Source organism: Saimiri boliviensis, chromosome 10, assembly GCF_048565385.1.
Source record: "Saimiri boliviensis isolate mSaiBol1 chromosome 10, mSaiBol1.pri, whole genome shotgun sequence".
NCBI lineage: Eukaryota > Metazoa > Chordata > Mammalia > Primates > Cebidae > Saimiri > Saimiri boliviensis.
Window position 1 is genome coordinate 78,272,525 of NC_133458.1, and position 27,796 is coordinate 78,300,320.

At 37.0% G+C, this 27,796-nt stretch overlaps 1 protein-coding gene across 4 annotated transcripts in view; it reads right to left on the reverse strand.

Annotated features, from left to right (window-relative positions):
- Positions 1 to 27,796, reverse strand: part of THSD7A (thrombospondin type 1 domain containing 7A) — an 885,997-nt gene that overhangs the window by 533,880 nt on the left and 324,321 nt on the right. For all 4 annotated transcript variants that reach the window (XM_074379520.1, XM_074379521.1, XM_074379519.1 and 1 more), the window contains exon 3: positions 15,921 to 16,018. The gene's annotated coding sequence lies outside the window, so the exon portion shown is untranslated. The remainder of the gene's footprint in view (positions 1 to 15,920; positions 16,019 to 27,796) is intronic.

The following is a 27,796-nucleotide window of genomic DNA, read 5'->3' on the forward strand; positions in this document are numbered from 1 at the left end:
AATTAGACTCTGCTACATCGATGGCAGCTAAGGCCAAAAAGCATGACTCATAGCTGGCCTAGAATATCTATCCAGAAATGGCCTTGACAATTAGAATCCATAATTTATTCATTCATTTTTTTTAAACTTCATTCATTTTATAGACTTCCACCAAAATTCTCTGTAAGTTTCCTGGTAAACAAAATGACATCATATCTTATCTCCAGGAGTTCAAAATCTGTTATGTCTACTTTCAGCTTTTCAGTGCATGCTAAATAATAAAGTCCATCAGGCTTGCTTATTCCACTTTAAAAAAAATTTTTTTTCCAAATGTAGGAAAGTTTTTTAGTGCCATCATAAACACCTGTGTACCCACAAGAACTGAAAAATCATTAAAATTCTGTTATATTTACATCAAAGATTTTTATTAAGAAAAAATTAAAGAAAATCATATAACTTGAATTTGTTTTGAAGGCCTGCCCAATTTTCTTTCTGGCCTCCTAGCCCATAGCAGCAGGTGCAATCATTACTTTAGTAGGTATTATGGTCTTCTCCTATCCCCGCTGACCACTGCTCTGATTCACAACTGCCAGCAGCTGTGTCTCTTTGCCTGGGTCTCTTTAACCACTAGAGTGCACCACTTCTATCTGCAACACCAAAGTCTCAAGAAATTAATAACTCTTCCTTACCCCCAGCAGCTCTTAACTAGTGACTGATCAAAGTGGGTGTCTCTGGTCCCTTAAGTGAGATCTCAAAAGCATGTGTTTCACATAGTCTTTCGGAGTTCTCGCTGACATAATACTTAATCTCTTTGATCATGGTTGTGATTTACTTGGTAACACATGCCTTATGGACTTTTTTCCTTTTTCTTTTTATTTCCCCAGTCTCCCACTAGTGTTCCTTAAAACCACCTCCCAAATAAACTACCTGCACTTAAATCCTTGTCTCTGGGTATGCTTCTGCAAAATCCAAACTACCAATCCATATTTTATATTTTTACATACAAACGTGAGTACCTCTCTGTGATATGCAGTATTTTGGGGTTTTCAAATTAATATAAATGATATCATAGTATATACACAATTTGATAGTTTGCTTTTTCGCTCAAAGTCACATTGTAAAATATAACAGTATTAATATAGATAACAAATAATCTTTATTTACTTTAAAACCTACTAAATAAACATGACACATATTACTTATGCATTTTGGCAGCCATTTGGATTCATTTCAGTATTTTGTTATTGAAACAAGCCTGACTTGAACAGCTTTGTATATACACTTCCTGTGCACACATGCAAGAATTTCTATTAAATACTTCTACATGGTACTATTAGTCACGAGCATGCACATACTTGTTAGATATTGCCAAATTATTTTCCAAATTATTTAACAAAATTTTACTCCAGCAACAGTTGATTTCATAAGATATTAAATTTTGTCAGTTTCATTTTGTTCCATATTTCTTCAAAACAAATCAGTGAATCAGCAGTATTGACCATTTGTTTATTGCTTATATCTGAGCTGAAGAAAGTGGACAAATTTTAGAACTCCATGTTCCCAAAAAACTACAATTTAGTTAAAAGTTAATGCTCACATGAATTAAATAATCTGAAACAACTTAATAGATATCAACATACTTATAAATGTGAAAATATATAAATATATTTGTATATCTAAAATCACATAGCCTTATTTTATGTAAAATTAAGTAGTATATGCTACATAATTAGGCAATATATATAAATACATATTTATGAATTAATCTATCTATATAAATTATGTATCTGTTATTAATAATATACAACAATTAGGTCCTGGCCAAGATTATTATTGCTCTTACATGGAATATAAAACTATAAAATATGATGTCAAAGTTCCATTTCCCTAGAATATTTTCCTTTTAAAGGCCTAATAGCTTCAATTATTGACTTGTTTGTTTATACAAAGACTCCTATAGAGTTCTTTCATTATTTGGAAAAGAGATATAAATAGAAACTAAAGCCCGGAGACTTGAGGATACAGAGGCAGTGCTAGGAACTACCACAAAACCAAAAATTACAGAAGCTATGGCACAGAAACATTGGTGAGTGCAATTGAGAAATAAAATGTCCAACTTTGACTAGTTTAAATTACATCCTATACAATAACAATAGTTCTGTTACTCTATTCTTGTATTTTATGTTTTTATTATTCTGAAAGTTTTTTAAAAATTATAAAAGTATTGCTTTGCTAGAAACCAAAATATCATTTTAAGAAATTATGTTTATTAACTTATTCTTTGTATGTTAAATCAACACTATTTAAAATGAAATATATCCACTCTTAACTAGTGATATTTTAAATAAAAATATCAATAAAATTATAAATAATGAATTTGACAAAAGACAAATTGAAATAAAGTTTGAGAAATTTAGAGAATGAATTTTCTAACAACTGGATGCCTTACCTCTGAATAATCAAGCGTGAACATTATTGGAATAATTCTATGACATTTGAATGAAACATATGGTCTTCCACATATAAATGTCATAAGTGCACATCTTTTATAAGAAAATAGAAACATTTCCAATTTTTAAAAACACTAAATGGCATAAGACTACTCTTGCCTTGTTAAAACCTTAGACTTACTTTTATCCTCAAAACTACCTAGGGCTCATTTTTATTAAAAACATCTAGAGTCAGGTGGTTTGATTTGGAATGCTTAAGTGTGGATAATGATGTGATTATCCAATACAATGAAAACATTCCATGTTATATCCATTTTATCTAAATTTTCAGAAATTTAAAGGTAATCAATCAGAGCAAGACTTCAGTTTCTTGAAGCTATAATTTTTATTTCATTGAAAATAATTTAAATGAACCAAGTATATATATATATATAAATATAAAAATTTAAGTACATTTCATTGTGGATTATTTGTACATTTTAATTGTATGAATAAAGAAACAAATTATAGATAATTTGAATAAAAATTTGAACTTAATATATGGGATACTTTTGGATAACATGTATCTCAGTCAAACATAATTTATTCTTCTTTATTAAATATTTCAGTTATTTCCTAAGAGGTGAATGAGAGAGCATAGCTCACTAACACATGAAGATAATTTCCTCTATAACACCAAGTTTCAAATGTTTATTACACTCTGAAAAATCAACCAGCAATGTAGACACTAGAAAGAAGGAATATTTTGAAAGATCTAGGAAAATGAAAAACATGTAAGGCAAATATGAAAAAAACATAGAAAAAGTTATCAGTCTCTAATGGAATTAAAACAAACTGGATATAAATAAGTTTATGACTATGTATTTATATGCACATATATGTATACCTACACACATCTACTTACACATATATGAAGATTCTTGAATACGGACTTTAAAAACTCACTATTGGGTTTGCCTGCAGTATTTTTCAGACTGACTGTTGTTCAAGGAAGAGAGACCAGGGAAACCCATTCAGTCTGATCCAATTTAGATATGCAAATTTTATCTTATGTGCTTGAAAGGAACATCATGGCTCAGCATAATTTGCATTTTCAGTTGTAAGATATAATATTTTTAATCTAGTAGAAACATCCCTCCATCATCCATTTCAACCTTAACACAATTTATTCTATCCATGGTTCCCTTTCACTTTTAAAGCATACTTTCATATTTTAAACTATGAAATAGGTGTATTAGCAAATCAAATATATTATGAAAGGCATTCTCCCCACCAAAGAGAAAGAAACTTAAGTAGTAATTAATCAGTAACATATATTTTATAAGGAACAGACAAAAAGAGTCCTTGGAAGAAAAGAAATAATTGCATTAGTCTATGTCAAATATATTTTTACGGATGTGTCTGATGTAAAGTTAAAGTCTGAAATGAGAACTAGGTTTTCCAATTATTGATATATCTTTACAGAACAGCATTTATTAAATTAGCTAAAAAGCTTTGAAAAATCCTTTTAGAAAGAAACTATTTTATTGAGACCTATCTGTAAGCCATATTTTTACAGAAACATTTTTGTCATTATCAAGACAAGTTAGTCAATGCCTACATTATACTAATGATTATTTGTAATATTTATAGATACCAATCTTTAGGTAGAAGAAATAAATTTTATATCTGCTCCCACCTCCATGTTCCTATCTGCCCTTCCCTTTTTTTTTTTTTTTTTTTTTTTTAAGACAGAGTTTCGCTCTTGTTACCCAGGCTGGAGAGCAATGGCTCGATCTCGGCTCACCGCAACCTCAGCCTCCTGGGTTCAAGAAATTCTCCTGTCTCAGCCTCCCAAGTAGCTGGGACTATAGGCATGCACCACCATGCCCAGCTAATTTTTGTATTTTTATTAGAGGAGTTTCACCATGTTGACCAGGATGGTCTCGATCTCTTGACCTCGTGATCCACCCGCCTCGGCCTCCCAAAGTGCGGGGATTATAGGCGTGAGCCACCATGCCCAGCCCTCTGCCCTTCTACTAATATTTCTGTCAATATCATATCCACATGGAAAAATTTTATATAAAGCCAAGTTTTATTCATTATATAAGAGACTACAGGTACTAGATATCTATTCTTAAACTGGTACGACTTCTACTACTGAGTATCAATCATACCCACTTCCCTCTATGTTTCAAAGATGGGTAATATAGGAGAAAGAGCCATTTGGAGAGAAAGAATGTACATTCCATTTGGTCATGAATAAATAAGATGGGAGAGAATAACATAAATGAGAAACAGGTGATACAGCTTTGGTACTCAGAATAGACAATAAAAGTAAAGACTCTGAAATTAGAAACAATTGCATTTCCAAGAAGTTAATGTTTATATTTCCCCTGTGCAGTAAACTGGGATAAGAATTGCCAATACTCTATTTCTTACGTTTGCCCTTTCTTACCCAAGTCAACTTTCATTAACTTGGCTTTGAACCCAGTAACCTCATAAATGGTCTTTTGCCTTTATAACACTTCTCTGCAATAGTAGTGCACGCTTCTATTGAAACCGTATTTTTAACACAAACGTCTGAGCACAGGTAAGACATGTTTCACTGTTCTCTTTTATGTTCAGGAAAATATCTCAAGATTTTCATAGGATGTCTAAAACCTTCATCGTACTATCCTCGTTGACTTCAAGAGCACCATTTCTCACCTCTCCCACTCACCCATAACCATGAACTTAAGAGGTTATGGTCCCCCAAGTGCTATGTTTGCTCTCAGACCTGACTGTCTTTGCTAATGAAGCCTCCTCTTCCTGGAAACATCCTTACCACCTTTGTAATCTAGCTTATCTCTACTTATCTGATACAATCCATATTAATTTTTCTTCTTTAGGAGCTTTAGGAGTCCTTTCTTAATCTTTAGACTAAGTTATAAGACCCATAACACCCTATAAATGGCTCATGCTCTGTCTAGCTTCTGAACTGCTTAATTTTAGTTATCTGTTTCCACAGCTAAACTGTGAATTCAGAAAGCGGGAGTTCTTTTTATTATTCTGTGTCACAACTCCCAGGAGACATATAACAAGAGCTCTGGGTATCTGCCGAAGTGAGTTGAATTTAGATTTTCAGGTTGAGTGTTCAACTGATAAGTCAACAATCAGGAAATAAACACTGTGGATAAGGAAAAGAATCCAGTTTGTTATTGCATCTGTCATTTATTTTTGATTGCCTATTTTCCTTTCCTCATACTACTCATCTCTCAATTCTCTCTCTTTACTCCTCTGAAATCCATAAACTAGCAATGTCCGTTACTTCAATATTATCAAACCTCATTTACTAAACTATCAGCAAAGGAGGACATTGCAATTAGTCATTAAGTGTTTGTTATCTGGTGTCACTACATGGTTAATATCTTGGCTTCGACACTCACTAGCTGGCATGTTGGCCAATTAAGCAGTTTAAGTCTCAGTTTTCTTATCTCTAGTATGCATTGAGTACTATCTCAGAAAATAATGGAATTAATTATATTTCCAGATTAAATGAGACTGTGCATTTTCTGTTTATCGAAAGTAGAGATAAAAAAATATTATGCCATATTTATATACTAATATACTTTAAATAATTTAAACTAGGTTGACAAACATGGATACATTTCAAATATATAAGATTGGATGAAGCCACAGGAATTTAAATAGAATTATTCAACTTAAATAAAATTTTTAAAAAACAGAGTATTTACTTGATTAATGGTATGTAAAGTTACATACATACTTACAAAAATGATTAAAAATTGGGCAGGCATGATATGTATCAACCTCAAGCTATTTTTATATTTCTGAGTGCAGAGGGCTAGAAAAGGAAGACTTTTAAGTGTACCTGTGGAACTTTTTAAAGTTTTTTAAAAATATGGTAACATTTAACATAATTGTATTAGACATGTAGGTACAGAGTAACTGCTAATTCTTATGTACGTACATGTGTATGCATGTGTTTGTGTGTGTAAATATAGTTGAAAGAGTTTATACCTCTGGATACAAATTAATTGAGGAAAAGCAAAATAATTTATCTCTATTACCTGGAAATACATCATTCTAGATTCAAATAATCTAAAAAAGGCTGAAAATATTAGAAAAACTATTGTAAATATTTCGTATTAGTTTGGATTTTAACTGACAGCACACAGAGAGATTTCATCTGTATTGGTCTTTAATGGCCAGTTAGCCTTCAAATAAAGTGAACATTTAGCAGCAATTTGAAGATAATTGGCAAAGATGATTTTCAATGACTCTACACATGCTAATTACTAAAGCTGGAATTGTTGATTCATTATAGAAATCTGAATTGTATTTGTTGGTGTATCAAAAGTTGCCTAAATTAAATTAAAATGTAATTATTTTAAACAATATTACTTGAAATACAAATCATGACACACTACAATTAAAATCCAAATTTACTTTTTAAAACTTTGTAAAATATAACAATGTACTTTAAAAAAATCTTAACACAGCCAGCTGATATGGTTTGGCTGTGTTCCCACCCAAATGTCATCTTGAATTGTAGTTCCCATAATCCCCACATATCATGGGAGGGACCCAGTGGGAGATAACTGAATCATGGAGGCAGCAACCTCCATGCTATTATCATTAGAGTGAGTGAGTTCTCATCAGATCTGGTGGTTTTATAAGGGGCTTTCCTGTCTTTTGCTCAGCACTACTTCTTCTTTGTGCCACCATGTCAAGAAAGATGTGTTTGAGTCCCCTTCTACCATGATTGTAAGTTTCCTGAGGCTTCCCTTGCCCTGCAGAACTATAAGCCAATTAAACCTCTTTCCTTTATAAATTACCCAATCTCAGGTATTTCTTCATTGCAGCGTGGAAACATACTAATACAATAAATAAATTCATACTGGTCAAGTGGGGTACTGTTATAGGGATATCCAAAAATGTGGAAGTGACTTTAGAACTGGGTAACAGGCAGAGGTTAGAACAGTTAGAGGACTCAGAAGAAGACAGGAAAATTTGGAAAAGTTTGAAATTTGCTAGAGATTTGGAGGGCTCAGTAGACAGGAAGATGTGGGAAACTCTGGAACTTCCTAAAGACTTCTTGAATGATTTTGACCAAATGCTGATAGTGATATGAACAATGAGGTCCAGGCTGAATCGATCTCAGGCAGAGATGAGGAACAGGATTAATGGCCACTCTTGCTATGCTTTAACAAAGAAACTGGCAGCATTTTCCCCCTGCCCTAGAGATCTGTGGAACTCTTGAAGTTGAGAGAGATGATTTAGGATATCTGGAAGAAGAAATTTCTAAGTGGCAAAGTATTCAAGAGGAAACAGAGCATAAAAGTTTGGAAAATGTGTAGTCTGCCAATGCAATAAAAAGAAACCCCACTTTCTGGGAAGAAATTTAAGCTGGCTTTAGAAATTTACACAAATAACAAAGAGTCAAATATTTATCACCATGACAGTGGGGAAAATGTCTCCAAAGTATATCAGAGACAGTCAAGGCAGTCTCTCCCATCACAGGCCTGGAGACCTAGGAGGGAAAAAATAACTTCCTGGGTGGGGTCCAAGGCCACCTGCCGCATACAGCCTCAAGACTGTGCCCCAGTCACTCCAGTGATGTTAAATAGGAGTCAAGGTACAGCTCAGGCTGTTGCTTCAGAGGATGCAAGCCCCAACCAGCCTTAGCAACTTCCATGTGGTGTTCACATGTGTACACAGAAGATAAGCATCAAGGTTTGGGAACCTCCGCCTAGAATTCAGTGGATGTATGGAAAAACCTGAATGTCCAGACAGAAGTTTGCTGCAGGTGTGGAGACCTCATGGCCTCAGCTAGGGGAATGCTGAAGGAAAATGTAGGGTCAGAGTCCCCAAAAAGTCCCCACTGGGGTACTGCCTAGCGGAGCTTTGAGAAGAAAGCCACTGTCCTCCAGAATCCAAAAGAGTAGATCCACCAACAGCTTGCACCACGCACCTGGAAAAGCCACAGATATTCAATGCCAGCACCAACCATGAAAGTAGTGGCAACAGGGGGCTATGCCCTACAAAGCCAAAGGGGCAGAGCTTTCCAAGGCTGTGGGAGCCCACCTCTTGCATCAGCATGACTTGGATGTGAGAAATGGAGTCAAAGAATGTCATTTTGAAACTTTAAGGTTTAATGACTACCCTATTAGATTTCAGACTTGCATGGAGCCTATAGCCTCTTTGTTTTGGTCAATTTCTCCCAATTGGAACAGGAGTATTTACCTAATGCCTGTACCCCCACTGCATGTAGAAACTAACTAACTTGCTTTTGATTTTACAGGTTCTTAGGCAGAAAGGACTTGGCTGTTCTCAGATGAGACTCTGAACTTGGACTTTTGGGTTAAAGCTGGAATGAGTTAAGACTTTAATGGATTGCTAGAAGGGCATGGCTGGTTTTGAAATGTGAAGACATGAGATCTGGGAGGGGCTAGGGATGGAATGATATGATTTGACTATGTACCCACCAAAAACTCATAATGAATTGTAGTTCTCATAATCCCCACGTCACTGGAGGGACTTGGTGAAAGGTAATTGAATCATGGGGTGATTACCTTCATGCTCCTTTCATGATAATGAGTGAGTTATCACAGATCTGATGGGTTTAGAAGTTTTTCCACCTTTTTCTTGGCACTTCTCTTTCCTGCTGCTATATGAAGAAGGACATGTTTGCTTCCCCTTCCTCCATGATTGTAAGTTTCCGGATGCCTCACTAGTCATGAAGAACCGTGAGACAATTTCCTTTATAAATTACTGAGTCTCAGGTATTTATTTATAGCAGCATGAGAACAGACTACTACTACCAGTCATCTACATCAAATAAAGAAAATGTAACACTAGCTATATACAAATGGATGCTCCAGTATCAAGATTATACAAAAGCACAAATAAGGAGAAAATTATACCACTTCTGGCCAGACACGGTGGCTCAATCTGTATGTAATCCCAGCACTTTGGGAGGCCTAGTTAGGTGGATCATTTGAGGTCAGGAGTTAAAGACCAGGCTGTCCAACATGATGAAACCCTGTCTCTAATAAAAACACAACAAAATTAGACAGGTGTGTGGCATACACCTGTAATTCCAGCTACTCAGGAGGTTGAGACACGAGAATTGCTTGAACCCAGGAGGCAGAGGTTGCAATGAGCTAAGGTCACACTGCTGCACTCCAGCCTGGGTGACTGAGTGATGCTCTGTTTAAAAAAAAAAAAAAAGTCATTTGTCAAACCATTATTTAAAAAAATGGTATCTTATATGAAAATGGAAATTATACTATACTAATTCTTGCAATCCTTTTCTCCCATGACAACAGCCCAGGTCCTTCTATTTTGTTTTAATATTAAGCTCTAACATACTTTTTGATTACTGTACAATATTATTGTACTATAACTTATTAAATAACTCTCAGTTATAGATTTTATATCCAATCTTTCATTTGTGAAGTCAAAATTTCTATGCACATTCATGTAAATTTAAGGTAAATTCCTACAAATGAACCACTGGTTTAATGTCTGTATATTTTTAGATCATTTTTAGCCTTTATTTTTTAAAATAGTTTTTAGATTTGCAGAAACACTGAGTAGAAAATACAGAGCATTCTTATATACTCCACACCCATTTTCCCCTAATATTTATATTTTACATTAGTATGTGATATGGTTCGGATTTGTGGTCCTAGCCAAATCTCGTGTGAAACTTTAATCCCCACATGTTAAACCACATTCTGGTTTCACAGTGTGTGGCACTTCCCTGCCTGCTCTGTCTCTCTCCTGCCACCATGTGAAGAAGGTCCTTGCTTCCCCTTTCACTTTCTGCCATAATTGCAAGTTTCCAGAGGCTTTCCAGTCATGCTTCCTGTTAAGCTTGCAGAACTGGGAGTCAATTAAACCTCTTTCTTTATCAATTTTCCATTCTCAGGTAGCTCTTTACAGCAGTGTGATAATGTACTAATATAAAAAATTGGTACCAGAAGTGGGTTACTGCTATAAACGTACCCGAAAATGTGAAAGTAACGTGACACTGGATAATGAGCAGAGTTTGGAACAGTTTGGAGGGCTCAGAAGAAAACAGTAAAAAGTAGAAAAGTTTGGAACTTCTGAGAGGTTTTGAGGGCCTACAGAATAGAAATATGTGAGAAGGTTTGGAACTTCCTAGAGATATGTTGAACGGCTTTGACCGAAATGCTGATAGTGATACAGACAATGAAGTCCAAGCTGAGGTGGTCTCAGATGGAGATATGGAACTGGAGTAAAGGTCACTCTTGCTATGCTTTTAACAATGAAACTAGCAGCATTTTTCCCCTGCCCTAGAGATCTGTGGAACTTTGAAGTTGAGAGAGATGATGTAGGGTATCTAGATAAAGAAATTTCTAAGCAGCAAAGTACTCAAAATGCGACCTGTTTCTAAAAGTTTACTCCCATATGTGTAAACAAAGAGGTGATCTGAAACTGGAAGTTATATTTAAAAGGGAAGCAAAGCATGAAATTTTGAAAACCTTGTAGTCTGGTCAGCTGGTAGACAAGAATAACCCATTTTGGGGGGAGAAGTTTAAGCATGCTGCATATATTTGCATAAGTAAAGAGGGGCTGAATGTCAAGACAATAGGGAAAATGTCTCCAGGGCATTTCAGAGACCTTCACTGCAGTCCCACCCATCACCAGGCCAGAGGCCTAACGGGGAAAAATGGTTTCCGGGGCCAGGCCCCGTGGGCTGCTGCTCTGTGCCACCTTGGGTCGTGGCACCGTGCGTCTAAGTTGCTCCAGCTCCAGCCATGGCTAAAAGGGAGCAAGGTACAGCTCGAGTTATTATTTCAGAGGGTGCATGCCAAGCCTGTGTATTTTTCCACCTTCACACGTTGAAAAAGCCATACCTGAGACTGAGCAATTTACAAAAGAAAGAGGCTTAAGGACGACAGTTCATGTGGCTGGGGAGGCCTCACAATCGCATCAGAAGGCAAAGAGGAGCAAGTCACATTTTGCCCAGACGGCAGCAGGCAAAAAGAGAGTTTGTGCAGGGAAACTTTCCCTTATAGAACCGTCCTATTTCCTGAGACTTGGCCACTCTTACAGGAAGGACTGGTCTCCACAATTCAATGATCTCCTACCAGTTCCCTCCCTCCCACGACATGTGGGAATTATGAGAGTACAACTCAAATTGAGATTTGGGTGAGGACACAGAGCCAAACCATATTACCTTGGCAGCTTCCATGTGTTGTTGGGCCTGCTGGTATGTAGAAAGCAAGAGCTGAGGTTTGGGAACTTCTGCCTAGATTTCGAAGGATGTGTGAAAATGACTGGATGTCTAGGCAGGAGTCTGCTGCAGGGTGGAGCCCTCACGGAGAACATTCACTAGGCCTGTAAGAAGGGGAAATGTGTGCTTGTATCCCCATACAGAGTTGTCACTGGGGCACTTCCTAGTGGAACTATAAGAAGATGGCCACCATCCTCCAAACCCCACAATGGTAGATCCTTTGACAGTTTGTATTGTGCATCGAGACAAACCACAGGAACTCAAATGCCAACTTAAGAAACCAGCTGTGGGGCTTATACCTTAAAGAGCCAGAAAGGTGGAGCTGCCCATGGCCTTGGGAGCCCAGTCTTTGCATCAGCAAGCCCTGGATGTAACACATGAAGTTAAAGAAGGTTATTTTTGAGCTTATGTTTTAATGACTGCCCTGCTGGCTTTTGTACTTGCATGGGGCCTACGGCCCATTTGTTTTGACCAGTTTCTCCTTTTTGGAATGGGAGCATTTGTCAAATGCCTGTACCCCCACTTCATCTTTGAAGTAGATTGTTTTTGATTTTACAGGTTCATAGGTGGAAGGGAATTTGTCTCAGATGTGACTTTGGACTTGGACATTTGCATTAATGCTGGAATGAATTAAGACTTTGGGAGACTTCAGGAAGGGCACGATTGTGTTTTGAAATGTGAGAAGGGTATGAGATTTGGGAAGGGCCAGGGGCAGAATGATATGGTTTGTATTTGTGGCCACAGCCAAATCTCATGTTGAATTGTAATCCCTATGTGTTAAAGGAGAGGCCTCAAGGGAGGTGACTGAATTAGGGGGACAGATTTTCCCCATGTTGTTCTCATGACAGTGAGTTCTCATGAGAGCTTATGGTTCAAAAGTGTGTGGCACTTCCTCCCTTGCTCTCTTCCTCTCCTACCACCATGTGAAGGAGGTCCTTACCCTTCACTTTTTACTATGATTATCAGTTTTCTGATGCCTCCCAGTCATGCTTTCTGTTAAGCCTGTAGAACCGTGGGTCAGTTAAACATCTTTTCTTCCTAAATTACCCAGTCTTAGGTAGTTCTTTATAGTACTGTGAGAAAAGACTAATACAGTATGGTACTACGTTATAATAAATGAACCAATATTAATATATTATTATAATTCAAGGTAAGATTTGTGTGGGGACACAGCCAAACCATATCACCAATCCATACCCAAATATCATAAATTAAACAAAAAAAGATGTAAGGCCGGTTGCCTCGCTGGGAGCCCGATGCACAACACCCGCCCTTTTCCATGTCTGACAACAGCGTTATCATTCCAGATGCCTTACTCAGCATATGGCTTCTCCATGCAGGCTCCCCTCACCCACTTCTGCATTCTGCTTCCAGATCTATATCCAGCACTGAACTATGCACTCTCAGCACTAAACTATGCATTTCAACCTGCCAAAATTTGAAAAGAATCCCGCCATGCCTTACCCAATGGCAGCTTGCTCCATACGTCCTTAGCCAGTCCACCCCCAATAAGTCCCACCTCCTTACCTATAGTGGCTCGCCCTGTCCGGGCCCTGTCTCCCTACAACTAATGAAATTGCCTATGCTTTGTTTCTCCAATATCCAATCAATCACCTCTAACCCCTATAAAACCCCCTGCCCTGAGAAGTTAAGTGCGACTTCTCTGGTCCCATCCCGGACCATAGAACCTCGCCCAGGAGCTGAATAAATTGGATTTCCATTTTCATATACTGGTCTCAGTTTCCTCATTTTGACTCGGCAATATACTTACAAAAGACACCCTAGTTGTTTTGGTTTTGTTTGTTGAGCCTACATCCAACAAAAACTCATTCCTCTTTAGCCTCTAGAACGTTATCCTAACCATCCTACCCTTTTGGGGTGGTTCCCTTCAAATCTGACGTATCTCTTTTTTTTGAGGTGAAGTCTCACTATTGTCACTGGGACTGGAGTGCCATGGTGTGATCTTGGCTCACTCCAACCTCCACCTCCCGGACTCCAGCAACTCTCTTGCCTCAGTCTCCTGAGTAACTGAGATTACAGGCACCCAGTACAATGCCTAGCTAATTTTTAAATTTTTAGTAGATATGGGGTTTCACCTATGATGGCCAGGCTGGTCTCAAACTCTTGACCTCAGGAGATCCACTAGCCTGGGCTTCCCAAAGTGCTGGGATTACAGGTATGAGCCACTGCGCTGAGCCATCTTTTTATATTGGTAAAATTTTTACTTTTTTCTTTGGTTTAATCATTGTAAAAGAATCTTAACTACCAATTGTCCAGTCCAGAGAAGAAAGCCAACTATCTTTCATTGTCTTTATCTGATATGTTTGTTTTCAAACAACTCATCAATATGACTTCCCATTAATCTTCAGAAAAACTCACAGGAATTGCAAGTCAGTGATATTTTTATCTACATTCTATCTAACAATACTCCCTATAATCACTGATAGTTGGAAGGTAATGTTCATATTTTCCAATGCTCTTTAAGATTTTGTCCTTTTTTAAATCTTGAGATCAAAAATGCACTATAGTTGAATACTAATGATTATACTACTGACTATACTTAGTCAAGATTATTTTAGTATCATTTTTAACAGTCTCATCAGCAATAGAAACTAACACAGGATTTAATTCAAAGGCAATCAATAGACTATACACACACACACACACACACACACGCACACACAAGCTCTCTTGAGCTTAAATAGAAGAAGGAGAGATTTGACATGGTTCTTAATTCTTTTGGTGTTAAAAATGTAGCTTTTCCCACTTATTCCTATTTTTAAAAGTTAATTAATATTAATTTAGCAGAGACAATGTCAAATGCAGTTCAAACTGCTTACAAGAAAGTTACAGTGTTCAAATACTCATCTTAAATAGTCTTCACTCTATTTAAATATACATAGATAAGTTAGACTGGCATTAAAACTTTAGAATTAAAGCAGTGAGCAGAGGAAAAACAAAAATATAAATTCAATTACCTTACCAATATCTATGCTAACATACATTCCCAGCTGAATAATTGAACACATGACCTGAGGACTGTAATGAAAACACAGACAAATGCAAGAGAATATGTGCAATTGTGATTCTCCAAAAGAATTTAGGATTCATGGTGAAAATAGTAATGTCTTGTTAGGATGAAGATTGCTGTACACGGTCATGGAAATAAATTTGTATCATCTAAAAACTGTTTCAATCACATTATACAATATTTGAAAACGTTCCACACTTCCCCAAGTGTTTATTTGTTTGGTCATATTTTGAGGCTTTACTCGTATTTTTTATCGACTAATCTTTAAAATAAATTTTGATTTTAAACTTGTTTTGATTTTTTATCTATTTATTTTTAAATTCCATATTTATTCTAAAATGTGATGCATGCAAGTAAATTGCATGCAGTACTGCAATTTAGGTAGGTAGGGCAAGTAAAATTATAGTTGATGAAATTAAGCTTGGTATGAATGTACAGGAATATTAAGAAGCATCCAGTAGCCCTTCATAGAGTTTCTCACCCCTCCTCAAAACGTCCTGGAGGCTTCATTTTGTGGGCAATACCAGTGATCCCAGGGGATTACTACACCACATGCTGGTACCTTTGGAAGTGACATAAAAGCTTGGCTAGTCCCACGATTATCTTATTGCTTACAGCTTTAACGGAGTGTCCCTGGGCCATAATTACACAGTCTCTTTTTTCTTTCCATGTGAAGAACCTTTGTAAAATAGCTATTATACCTCTGTTCCTCTGCAGTATACTTTAAATAAATGGCTAACATGGAGGAACAGATTGTTAGCTCAAATGAACCCGAATTTTTCTTATCGATTTGGTACATGTATTGCTGTATGTGCTACAAAGTTATGGTAATTGATTTATTCAAGATATGCTCATTACATGGACCTTCAGCCTGGTGCCTAGATCCCTCCACCGATAGAGAAATAGTCATTACATATTTCGCCTGTGTCTCATAAGGTTTCTATGTTTTGAAATTCATTTTCCCTCAATATCTGAACCTACACTGACACTATCTAGTTCCCAAACATTTCGCTTTTCATTGTAAAATTCACATGAATCTTTATCTTTTCAAGTACAAAGTTTCTTTGCTTTTGTAAAGGGATTAGAGTTTGTTCTAACAACTATATCCAATCACTGATTTTATCTTAATGAGTTTTCATGAAAATAATCTTTTCCCTACAGAACTAATTTTAATCATCACCACCAGCAAATGTTTTGACATGTGACTTACTGTTAGTGCCTTTTGTTTCCTGATCAGGGTTTTCCTGCAGCCTTCACTTTCACAGCTGGTTTGTGTTTGAGGCTGTATGTTATCAAAACAAACAGTGCCTGAAAAAAGAAGCAAACTTGTTAAAATAAAATACAAGTCAGCACAATATCAGTTCCCTAAATACTTTCTAATAAAGATTAGTCCACTTAGAAATAATAAATAAAACAATGTGTATTTGGGAAGAAGGAGCATATCTGTGAGCCCAGTTTTTATTGTTCAATATGGTGCATGTTATATGCATTCGAAATGAATATTTGATTCATCAGCCAAGTAAAACATCATCAACAAGGCTATGACATTTATTTCCATAAGGTTTATATTCATCTTGTTCTACTTTTGTTTCCTCCAAGTAGAATTATCAATTTCCTGCTTTCCCATGGGAAAAGTTTCAACGAACATTTATGTAGACATGTACTTTTTCTTTAAATCTAAGCATGCAATGCAATTGTATGTGGTTAATGGATAACATTGTCTGTTTTTATAGTTTTCACCTGTTATGTCATAAATGGAAACCCTTTTATTTAATAGCCAACAATCAAAACCACTGTAATGCAAAATACTCTTCTGTTTTATTTTTCCTTGTTGAAATTCAGTATTACCAAACTCTTCGGGATAAATTGCCTTGCAATCCTTGATTAAATTATCTAGGCACAGCTGTATATAGAAGTACAAGCCTAGTAAATATTTGCAATCCATTATATTCTCTGCTTTGGTGATTAACAGTCCATAAAGGGATTTTAAGCAAAGCTGTGAGTTTAATCTATTCAGGCTTTACATCTAGGATGCCACACTGAACCAGGCTGTTATAGGAGAAAGTCAATGGTGCAGCCACGATTTCTAAACTACAAGAGTGAATTTTTTAAAACCCTGAGGAATTTCGGGTCCATTTACTCCATCTGTGGTATATGTGGGGTAAATAGGAGCAAGGGTGTGTGAGACTTCAGTAACTGAATATTATGACTCTTCCAGGCACTGAGGGGTAACAAAACACACGTTAGCAAGCACTAGAGGGTTTGCTGTCTTCTACAGTGTAAGGAAGAAAGGCTTTTTATAGTTAAATCAAACTGCCTAAAGAACCAGTCTACTAATCCGCATTTCCAAACATCTAATATGATATGACATTTTATAAAAACAGTTAAAATTGATGTTTTAAAAATCTAATGTTTTCCATAATTAGGAGCCTTAGTTCCATTATTTCCAAATATACCTTTACAAAAAAACAATACACTTATGTAGTGAGAAGAGAATTTGTCAAAATGCGTCTTTGTAATATCCAACAATTAAAACTGGGAAATAACAGAAAAGAGCAAATAAAACAGTTAAAGGAAACAGTATCATTTTCACATATCCCTTTCAAGACACTAATTTGTTCAAGCAGTACAATAATTAATTGACAGTCATTTAATTGAGGATTCATATCTAAGGCCCAGATGGTGTTCAGGTTTAGCTTATTTAGGAGGTTTATCTTGAGCAGGGCATTTGAAATATTAAAAAACAAACAAATTAGGAAGCTCTTGAGTAACAGAACATTAAGATAGCTATCATTATTAAAACAGAAACCGAGAAGTGTTAAACAATTTTCAGATTTGAGGCATATTAGAAATTATATTTGCTGTTAATTCCACTTAGTCTTTTATTTAAGAGTGGCATGCCTATGAAAATAAAATAAAATACATGGCTAAATCAATTTCAATTTCAATTCTTATATTGACACCTTGTCAATACATGAATGTGGTACAAAGTTGTGGTAAATGGTTTTTACATTTTATTCAAGATATGCCCAATATATGGACCTTCATCTTGGGGTTTAGATTCTAGAACTTCCTCCTTTGCCCTTTCATTTTATTTCCCCTTTCCAAACTATTGGCCTGAAGGTACTTGTATCTTCACTTGGCTTTTTCTATATACATGGAAACTTTACTAAGTGGTCTTAGAAGCTAATAAAAATAACTCAATCAATCAATCAATCACCTCTCTACTCATTTCTTCTCTTTTCCAGTAATTTGAGGTAGATTGAAGTAGTATACTAAGTAAAATAGGATTTAAAAAAGGAATGATTACAGAAATTAAGTCAAAATAAAAATAAGAATAAGCAATTTAGATTAAAGCAACATTTCCTGCACAAGGTTTGTGACATAAAGCCATGTATATTTTTAATAAATATTCGAGACTAGTTATAAGATTCTGCAGTGTTTAGAAGACTTTACAAAAGAAATATTTCCCAACAAAGCTCATCTTTTCCTGCTGGTGTGAATTGAGGGAGAATGCACTGGTAAAGGACAACATTATTACTAAATTGCAACAATAAGTATGATAAACAATCATGTAAGTCTTTTCTTTATAGTATCCCTTATCATAACTTGGTGCCATAATGTAAAAGCACAATGCAGTGTAAATACCATTGAGAGCCTATAATTTCCAAGTACACATTATCCTAATAGTATCTTGGACTAAAAGAGATACATTTGAAAACTAAATGGAAACTACATCCTTCAAACAATTTTCCATGGGTGCTATTAATTATAATTAAAATTTTATCATTAAAAATTAAGCAATTAGAGACTACAAAAAAGCAAAAATTATTATTTTTTTTATTGCATTTTAGGTTTTGGGGTACATGTGATGAACATGCAAGATTGTTGCATAGGCACACACATAGCAGTGTGGTTTGCTACCTTCCGTCCCCTCACCTATATCTGTCATTTCTCCCCATGCTATCTCTTCCCACCTCCCCACCCCCGGCCCCTCCCCCATTTCCCCCCAACGGACCCCAGTGTGTAGTGCTCCCCTCCCTGTGTCCATATGTTCTCATTGTTCAACACCCGCCTATGAGTGAGAATATACGGTGTTTGATTTTCTGCTCTTGTGTCAGTTTGCTGAGAATGATGGTTTCCAGGTTCATCCATGTCCCTACAAAGGACGTGAACTCATCGTTTTTGATGGCTGCGTAATATTCCATGGTGTATATGTACCACATTTTCCCTATCCAGTCTATCATCGTTGGCCATTTGGGTTGGTTCCAGGTCTTTGCTATTGTAAACAGTGCTGCAATGAACATTCGTGTGCATGTGTCCTTGTAGTAGAATGGTTTATAATCCTTTGGATATATACCCAGTAATGGGATTGCTGGGTCAAATGGGATTTCTATTTTTAGGTCCTTGAGGAATTGCCACACTGTCTTCCACAATGGTTGAATTAATTTACATTCCCACCAACAGTGTAAAAGTGTTCCTATTTCTCCGCATCCTCTCCAGCATCTGTTGTTTCCCGATTTTTTAATGATCGCCATTCTAACTGGTGTAAGATGGTATCTCAATGTGGTTTTGATTTGCATTTCTCTGGTGACCAGTGATGATGAGCATTTTTTCATATGTTTGTTGGCCTCCTGTATGTCTTCTTTTGTAAAGTATCTGTTCATATCCTTCACCCATTTTTGAATGGGCTTGTTTGTTTTTTTCTTGTAGATCTGCTTTAGTTCTTTGTAAATTCTGGATATCAACCCTTTGTCAGATGGGTAGGCTGCAAAAATTTTTTCCCATTCTGTTGGTTGCCGATTCACTCTACTGACTGTTTCTTTTGCCGTGCAGAAGCTGTGGAGTTTGATTAGGTCCCATTTGTCTATTTTGGCTTTTGTTGCCATTGCTTTTGGCATTTCGGTCATGAAGTCCTTGCCTACACCTATGTCCTGAATGGTTTTGCCTAGATTTTCTTCTATGGTTTTTATGGTATTAGGTCTGATGTTTAAGTCTTTAATCCATCTGGAGTTAATTTTGGTGTAAGGTGTCAGGAAGGGGTCCTGTTTCTGTTTTCTGCACATGGCTAGCCAGTTTTCCCAACACCATTTATTAAACAGGGAGTCCTTTCCCCATTGCTTGTTTTTGTCAGGTTTGTCGAAGATAAGATGGTTGTGGGTATGTTGTATTTCCTGTGAGGCCTCTGTTCTGTTCCATTGGTCTATATCTCTGTTTTGGTACCAGTACCATGCTGTTTTGATTACTGTAGCCTTGTAGTATAGTTTGAAGTCCGGTAGTGTGATGCCTCCTGCTTTGTTCTTTTCGCTTAGAATTGACTTGGCTATGCGGGCTCTCTTTTGGTTCCATATGAAGTTTAAGGTGTTTTTTTCCAGTTCTGTGAAGAAGGTCATTGGTAGCTTGATGGGAATAGCGTTGAATCTGTAAATTACTTTGGGCAGTATGGCCATTTTCACGATGTTGATTCTTCCTAACCATGAACATGGAATGTTTCTCCATCTGTTTGTATCCTCTCTTATTTCGTTGAGCAATGGCTTGTAGTTCTCCTTGAAGAGGTCCTTTACGTTCCTTGTTAGTTGTATTCCTAGGTACTTTATTCTCTTTGTAGCAATTGTGAATGGCAGTTCGTTCTTGATTTGGCTCTCTTGAAGTCTATTACTGGTGTATAGGAATGCTTGTGATTTTTGCACATTGATGTTGTATCCTGAGACTTTGCTGAAGTTGTTTATCAGTTTCAGGAGATTTTGGGCTGAGATGATGGGGTCTTTCAGATATACAATAATATCTTCTGCAAATAGAGACAATTTGATTTCCTCCTTTCCAATTTGGATACCCTTTATTTCTTTTTCTTGCCTGATTGCTCTGGCTAGAATTTCCAGTACTATATTGAATAGGAGTGGTGAGAGAGGGCATCCTTGTCTAGTGCCAGATTTCAAAGGGAATGCTTCAATTTTTTGCCCATTCAGTATGATATTGGCTGTTGGTTTGTCGTAAATAGCTTTTACTGTTTTGAGATACGTTCCATCAATACCTAGTTTATTGAGGGTTTTTAGCATAAAGGGTTGTTGAATTTTGTCAAAAGCCTTCTCTGCATCAATCGAGATAATCATGTGGTTTTTGTCTTTTGTTCTGTTTATGTGGTGAATTATGTTTATGGACTTGAGTATGTTGAACCAGCCTTGCATCCCCGGGATGAATCCTACTTGATCATGGTGGATGAGCTTTTTGATATGCTGTTGCAATCGGTTTGCCAGAATTTTATTGAAGATTTTTGCATCTATGTTCATCATGGATATTGGCCTGAAATTTTCTTTTCTTGTTGAGTCTCTGCCAGGTTTTGGTATCAGGATGATGTTTGTCTCGTAAAATGATTTGGGAAGGATTCCCTCTTTTTGGATTGTCTGGAATAGTTTCAGAAGGAATGGTATCAGCTCCTCTTTGTATGTCTGGTAGAATTCAGCTGTGAACCCATCTGGACCTGGGCTTTTTTTAGGTGGTAGGCTCTTTATTGCTGCCTCGACTTCAGAGCATGTTATTGGTCTATTCAGGGTTTCGGCTTCTTCCAGGTTTAGGCTTGGGAGGGTGCAGGTGTCCAGGAATTTATCCATTTCTTCCAGGTTTACTAGTTTATGTGCATAGAGTTGTTTGTAATAATCTCTGATGATGGTTTGGATTTCTGTGGAATCTGTGGTGATATCCCCTTTATCATTTTTTATTGCATCAATTTGGTTATTCTCTCTTTTCTTTTTTATTAATCTGGCTAGTGGTCTATTTTGTTGATCTTTTCAAAAAACCAGCTCCTGGTTTTATTGATTTTTTGAAGAGTTTTTTGTGTCTCTATTTCCTTCAGTTCTGCTCTGATCTTAGTTATTTCCTGTCTTCTGCTAGGTTTTGAGTTTTTTTGATCTTGCTCCTCTAGCTCTTTCAATTTTGATGATAGGGTGTCAATTTTAGATCTCTCCTTTCTTCTCATGTGGGCACTCATTGCTATATATTTTCCTCTAGAGACTGCTTTAAATGTGTCCCAGAGATTCTGGTATGTTGTGTCTTCGTTCTCACTGGTTTCAAAGAACATCTTTATTTCTGCCTTCATTTCATTGTTTATTCAGTCAACATTCAAGAGCAAGTTATTCAGTTTCCATGAAGCTGTGCGGTTCTGAGTTAGTTTCTGCATTCTGAGTTCTAACTCGATTGCACTGTGGTCTGAGAGACTGTTATGATTTCCGTTCTTTTGCATTTGCTGAGGAGTGATTTATTGCCAATTATGTGGTCAATTTTAGAGTAGGTGTGATGTGGTGCTGAGAAGAATGTATATTCTGTGGATTTGGGGTGGAGAGTTCTGTAAATGTCTATTAGGTTTGCTTGTTCCAGGTCTGTATTCAGGTCCTGGATATCCTTGTTGATTTTCTGTCTGGTTGATCTGTCTAATATTGACAATGGGGTGTTAAAGTCACCCACTATTATTGTGTGGGAGTCTAAGTCTCTTTGTAAGTCATTAAGAACTTGCCTTATGTATCTGGGTGCTCCTGTATTGGGTGTGTATATATTTAGGATCCTTAGCTCTTCTTGTTGCAGTGATACTTTTACTATGTAATGTCCTTCTTTGTCTCTTTTGATCTTTGTTGCTTTAAAGTCTATTTTATCAGAGATGAGAATTGCAACTCCTGCCTTTTTTTGCTCTCCATTTGCTTGGTAGATCTTCCTCCATCCCTTTATTTTGAGCCTTTGTGTATCCTTGCATGTAAGATGGGTTTCCTGGATATAGCACACTGATGGGTTTTGGCTTTTTATCCAATTTGCCAGTCTGTGTCTTTTGATTGGGGCATTTAATCCATTGACATTTAGGGATAGTATTGTTATGTGTGAATTTGATACTGTTATTTTGATGCTACCTGGCTGTTTTGTTGGTTAGTTGATGCAGATTCTTGATTGTGTTGATGCTCTTTTACCATTTGGTGTGTTTTTGGAGTGCCTGGTACTGGTTGTTCCTTTATATGTGTAGAGCCTCTTTCAGGAGTTCTTGTAGGGCAGGTTTGGTGGTGATGAAATCTCTGAGTGCTTGCTTGTTCACAAAGGATTTTGTTTTTCCTTCACTTATGAAGCTTAGTTTGGCTGGATAGGAGATTCTGGGTTGAAAGTTCTTTTCTTTAAGGATGTTGAATATTGGCCCCTAATCTCTTCTGGCTTGTAGGGTTTCTGCTGAGAGATCTGCTGTGAGTCTAATGGGCTTCCCTTTGTGGGTAACCCGACCTTTCTCTCTGGCTGCCCTTAGCATTTTCTCTTTCATTTCAACCCTGGTGAATCTGACACTTATGAGCCTTGGGGTTGCTCTTCTTGAGAAATATCTTTGTGGTGTTCTCTGTATTTCCTGGATTTGAATAATTGGTCTGCCTTGCTAGGTTGGGGAAGTTTTCCTGGATAATATCCTGAAGAGTATTTTCCAGCTTGGATTCATTCTCTTCATCACATTCAGGTACACCTATCAGACGTAGATTAGGTCTTTTCACATAGTCCCACATTTCTTGAAGATTTTGTTCATTCCTTTTTGCACTTTTTTCTCTGTTCTTGCCTTCTCTTTTTATTTCATTGAGTTGATCTTCGACCTCTGATATCCTTTCTTCTGCTTGGTCAATTCGGCTGTTGAAGCTTGTGCATGCTTCACGAAGTTCTCGTGTTGCGTTTTTCAGCTCCATCAATTCACTTATACTCCTCTCTATGCTGTCCATTCTCGTCAGCAGTTCGTCCAATCTTTTTCCAAGGTTCCTCTTTTCTCTGCGTTCGGTTAGAACATGTTCTTTTAGCTCACTGTAGTTTCTTACTACCCACCTTCTGAAGTCTGATTCTGTCATTTCATCACCCTCCTTCTCCATCCAGTCTGGTTCCCTTGCTGGTGAGGAGTTGTGATCCCTTTTAGGAGGAGAGGTGTTCTGGTTTCGGGAGTTTTCATCCTTTTTGCGCTGGTTTCTTCCCATTTTTGTGGGTTTATCCACCTGTTGTCTGTCTCTGTCCAGGGAGTTGGAGCTTTATGAGTTTCCGTTGCACTACTGCCTTTTTTGATTTTTCTTTCAGGTCTGACCCGCCCAGCTAGCAGCACGCCTAGCCACTGCCTGCCCGCAGGGGCTTTGCTGAGCTGCTGTGGGCTCCGCCTAGCTGCCCTGAGCTCTTCCCTGCAGTCCTTTTTATATGGGCGTAGTTAGAACTGTCTGGGCAATGGTGGCCTCGCCTCTGTTATGGCGGACTTTCTCTGTTGTGGCAGGTTGCCTCAGCAACGGCAGCCTGCCTCCCTAGCGGTGGAGAGTCTCAGTAATGGCGGAAGCCCCTCCCCCACTGAGCCGGACCATCCGGGTTCAGCTGTGCTTGGTTTGAAGGGCTCAACCCAGAGGGTTTCCAATTACTGTTTTTGTTTTCGTTGTTGTTGGGGGTGGAGGGATGGGATCAACCGAGCCTGATCACCTGGCTCCCTGACTCAGAGTCTTTTCTTTTAAGTTGAACGACCCCGTGTTCCAGTCGCTTGTTGAAAAGGCGCCGGGATCTCCCGTGCTGCGACTCACGGAGTCGGCTCGAACTGCGGTGCCAGCTCCTGGCAGATTTTTTGCCTAGGAATCTCCTGGCCTGACTCGCTATTTCAGATGAGTGGGGAACTCTGCCGTCTCAGGGCTCTGCTCGCCAGCTAAGAGGGCTCCCAGACCAGTGGCTTTTGTATGGAGAACCGCAGCAACAGGGCGTGGTCATGGCAGCCGCGCTGGCGGAATCAGCCCCACGGGGGCCAAAACAGCCGCACCGGCTGGGACTGCGACGCTGGCGACTCCTCTGCCTGGGTATCTCCTGGTCTGTGGGCAATAAGAGTTCGTCTGGAAATGTGGCGTCCACTCACCCTCTGCACTTTCACTGGGAGCTGAAGTCCTGCGCTGTTCTTAGGCGGCCATCTTCCCAGCATTCAAAGCAAAAATTATTAACACAAAACTCTGATAGGGTAAGCCTACATCACAAAATATTAAAAACTATAGATTTAGCTTCAAATCTTTGTTGAATCTGGATATATTTCTACAATATCCAATATGTGCTGAAAACATGACAATTGTATTTCAGCTTTGGTGTTCCAAATCCAGGTTTCAAATAATATCTGAAATAGATGAGGCTGATATTATTTACATTTTACAGATTATAATTAAAGTTCCTATTTTTTTCATTTAAAATTTATTACAAGAAATTGGGTATATTTTCCTAAAAGAAAATGAATTACTGAACACTCCAGAAAAGTGAGACTAATGTCAATTGTGGCTAACAGCTACAATTAATAACTAAGGAGATTGTTGGGAGGTAAGTAAAAAATGTGATCACTAGAAAACAGCATGAATTCACCAATAATATCCAGAACACCATTATTTTCTTATTGAAATCTTTGAGTCTTACAAACCAAAGAAAGGTGGATATATAATATATTCAAACATAAGCAAAGTATGTTAACACCTGTTCTTCTATTTGTTCTTGAGAACAATATGACCAATTATAAATTAAGAACCATTACAACTATGAAGTTTTGAATCATATTAAGGGAGATGACAATCTAAAGTAAGGACTCTAAAGAGAATCTTCTGTCTATTATTTTTTTAAATTGCATTTTAGGTTTTGGGGTACATGTGAAGAGCATGCAAGATTGTTGCATAGGTACACACATGGCAGTGTGGTTTGCTGCCTTCCTTCCCCTCACCTGTATCTGTCATTTCTCCCCATACTATCTCTTCCCACCTCCCCACCCTCCCGTCCCTACCTCATTTCCCCCCAACGGACCCCAGTGTGTAGTGCACCCCTCCCTGTGTCCATGTGTTCTCATTGTTCAACACCCGCCTATGAGTGAGAACATGCGGTGTTTGATTTTCTGCTCTTGTGTCAGTTTGCTGAGAATGATGGTTTCCAGGTTCATCCATGTCCCTACAAAGGACACGTACTCATCATTTTTCTTTTTAACATTTAAAAAAAATTAGGTGAATAAGTTCGATAGGTGTTTATCACAATAATAAATAAAACCAAACTAGAAGGAATATAAGAAATGGATATTTAAAATATGGTATTGAATTATAAACTGCAGTAGAAAGAATGAACATCAAATTATGCAAAACCACTTTGCATAAAATCAGAATATAAAGATAAAACAAAGTTCAGGAAGTTCTGCCTAGTTGGAATGGAAATTCTAGGACTAAAAACAAAAGAAACAATAACAAAAAGACATTCAGAGAAGGAATTAGTTCCTGCAAACTTTCCAAAGCAATACAAAGACTTAAAAAATATAAAGTCAAATTGAGTCCTGTATCAATATAAGAAAATGGAAACAGCAAGGAAGGAAGACACATGCAAACATACAGAGGGACTTTTGTAGGAGGAAGTAGAGCAAAATTGTTGAAAAGAAGCCTCCACCAGTCATCATTCTTGCAGGAACACCAAACTGAACAACTAGCCACATAAATAACCACCTTGATAAGAACCAAATTTCTTGGGGAGGAGGGGGTGCAAAGTCCCTGATGACAAAATAGATTTCAGGAGAAAAACTATTTAAAAAATACAAAGAAGATCATAATGATAAAGGGGTCATTTAAGCAAGATGATATGACAATTATAAATATATATGCATCCAATACTGGAGCACCCAAATACATAAAGCAAATACTCTTAAAGAGAGAGATAGAGCTCAAAATAGTAATAGAATAGCTGGAAACTTTAGTACCCACTCTTACAGCATTTGACAGATCATCCAGAAGAAAATTCAACAAAGAAATCTACCTAATTTGTGCTACAGACCAAACGGATATAGTAGATATTTACAATACATTTCATCCAATGGCTATAGAGTACACATTCTTCCCTTCAGCACATGGAACATTCTCAAGGATATACTACATATTAGCCCTCAAAATAAGATTTAAAAGATCTTTAAAAATTGAAATTATATCAAGTATTTCTCTGACCACCTTTGAATAAACTAGAAATGACTAACAAGAGGAAATTTGGAAAATATACAGACACATGGAAATCAAGCAAGGTGCTTCAAATTACCATTAGGTCAATGATGAAATTAAGAAGATAATTTTAAAATGTGTTGAAATAACTAATAGGAACACACATACCAAAACCTATGGGATACAGCGAAAGCAATACTATGGGAAAAGTTTAATGTAAGCAGCTACATATAAACAGTAGAAAAACACCCAACAAACAACCTAATGATGAATCTTTAAGAACTAGAAGAGTAAGAGCAAAACAAACCCAAAATTAGTACAAGAAAAAAAAAATGAGTGTAGTAGAAATAAATAAAACTTGAAGTAAATAGTATAAAATATCAATAAAATGAAAACTTGTCTTTTTGATAAAATAAACAAACCTTTAACCAGACTAAGAAAAAAGAAAAAATACCAAAATAAACAAAGTCAGAGATAAAAAAGGAGATACTGAATCTAACACTGCAGAAATTTGAAAGACTATTAGAGGCTATTATGAGCAACGGTATGCCAAAAATTTAGAAAACTTAGAAGAAATGGATAAATTCCTACACCCATACAACCTACAAAAATTGAAGCATGAAAAATCTGAAAACTGAACAGACAAACAAATAATAAGAATGAAATTAAAACCATAATAAAAACTCTCTCTGCAAAAAGAACCTAGTGCCCAACAGTTTCCTTGTTGAATTGTACAAAATATTTAAAGAACTAACAGCAATCTTGTATTACCCTGTGTTACCCTGTATACCTAGTTTTACCCTGGGCTTCTAGTCTGAATATATTTCCTCCTACTCTATTTTCTGGAATAATTTTAGTAGGATCATAGAAGGTCAGTATTACCCAGGTACCAAAACCAGACAAAGATCCCTCAGAAAAAAAAAAAAAATTAATGGCCAATATTCCTAACAAACTTTGATGCAAAAATCCTCTATAAAATACTAGCAAACCAAATTCAAAAGCACATTGAAAAGATCATTTTTCATAACCAAGTGGGAGTTATCTCAGGAACGCAAGGATGTTTCAACATATGCAAGTCAATCAATGTGACACATCTTATCAACAGAATGAAGTACAAAAATCACATGATCAT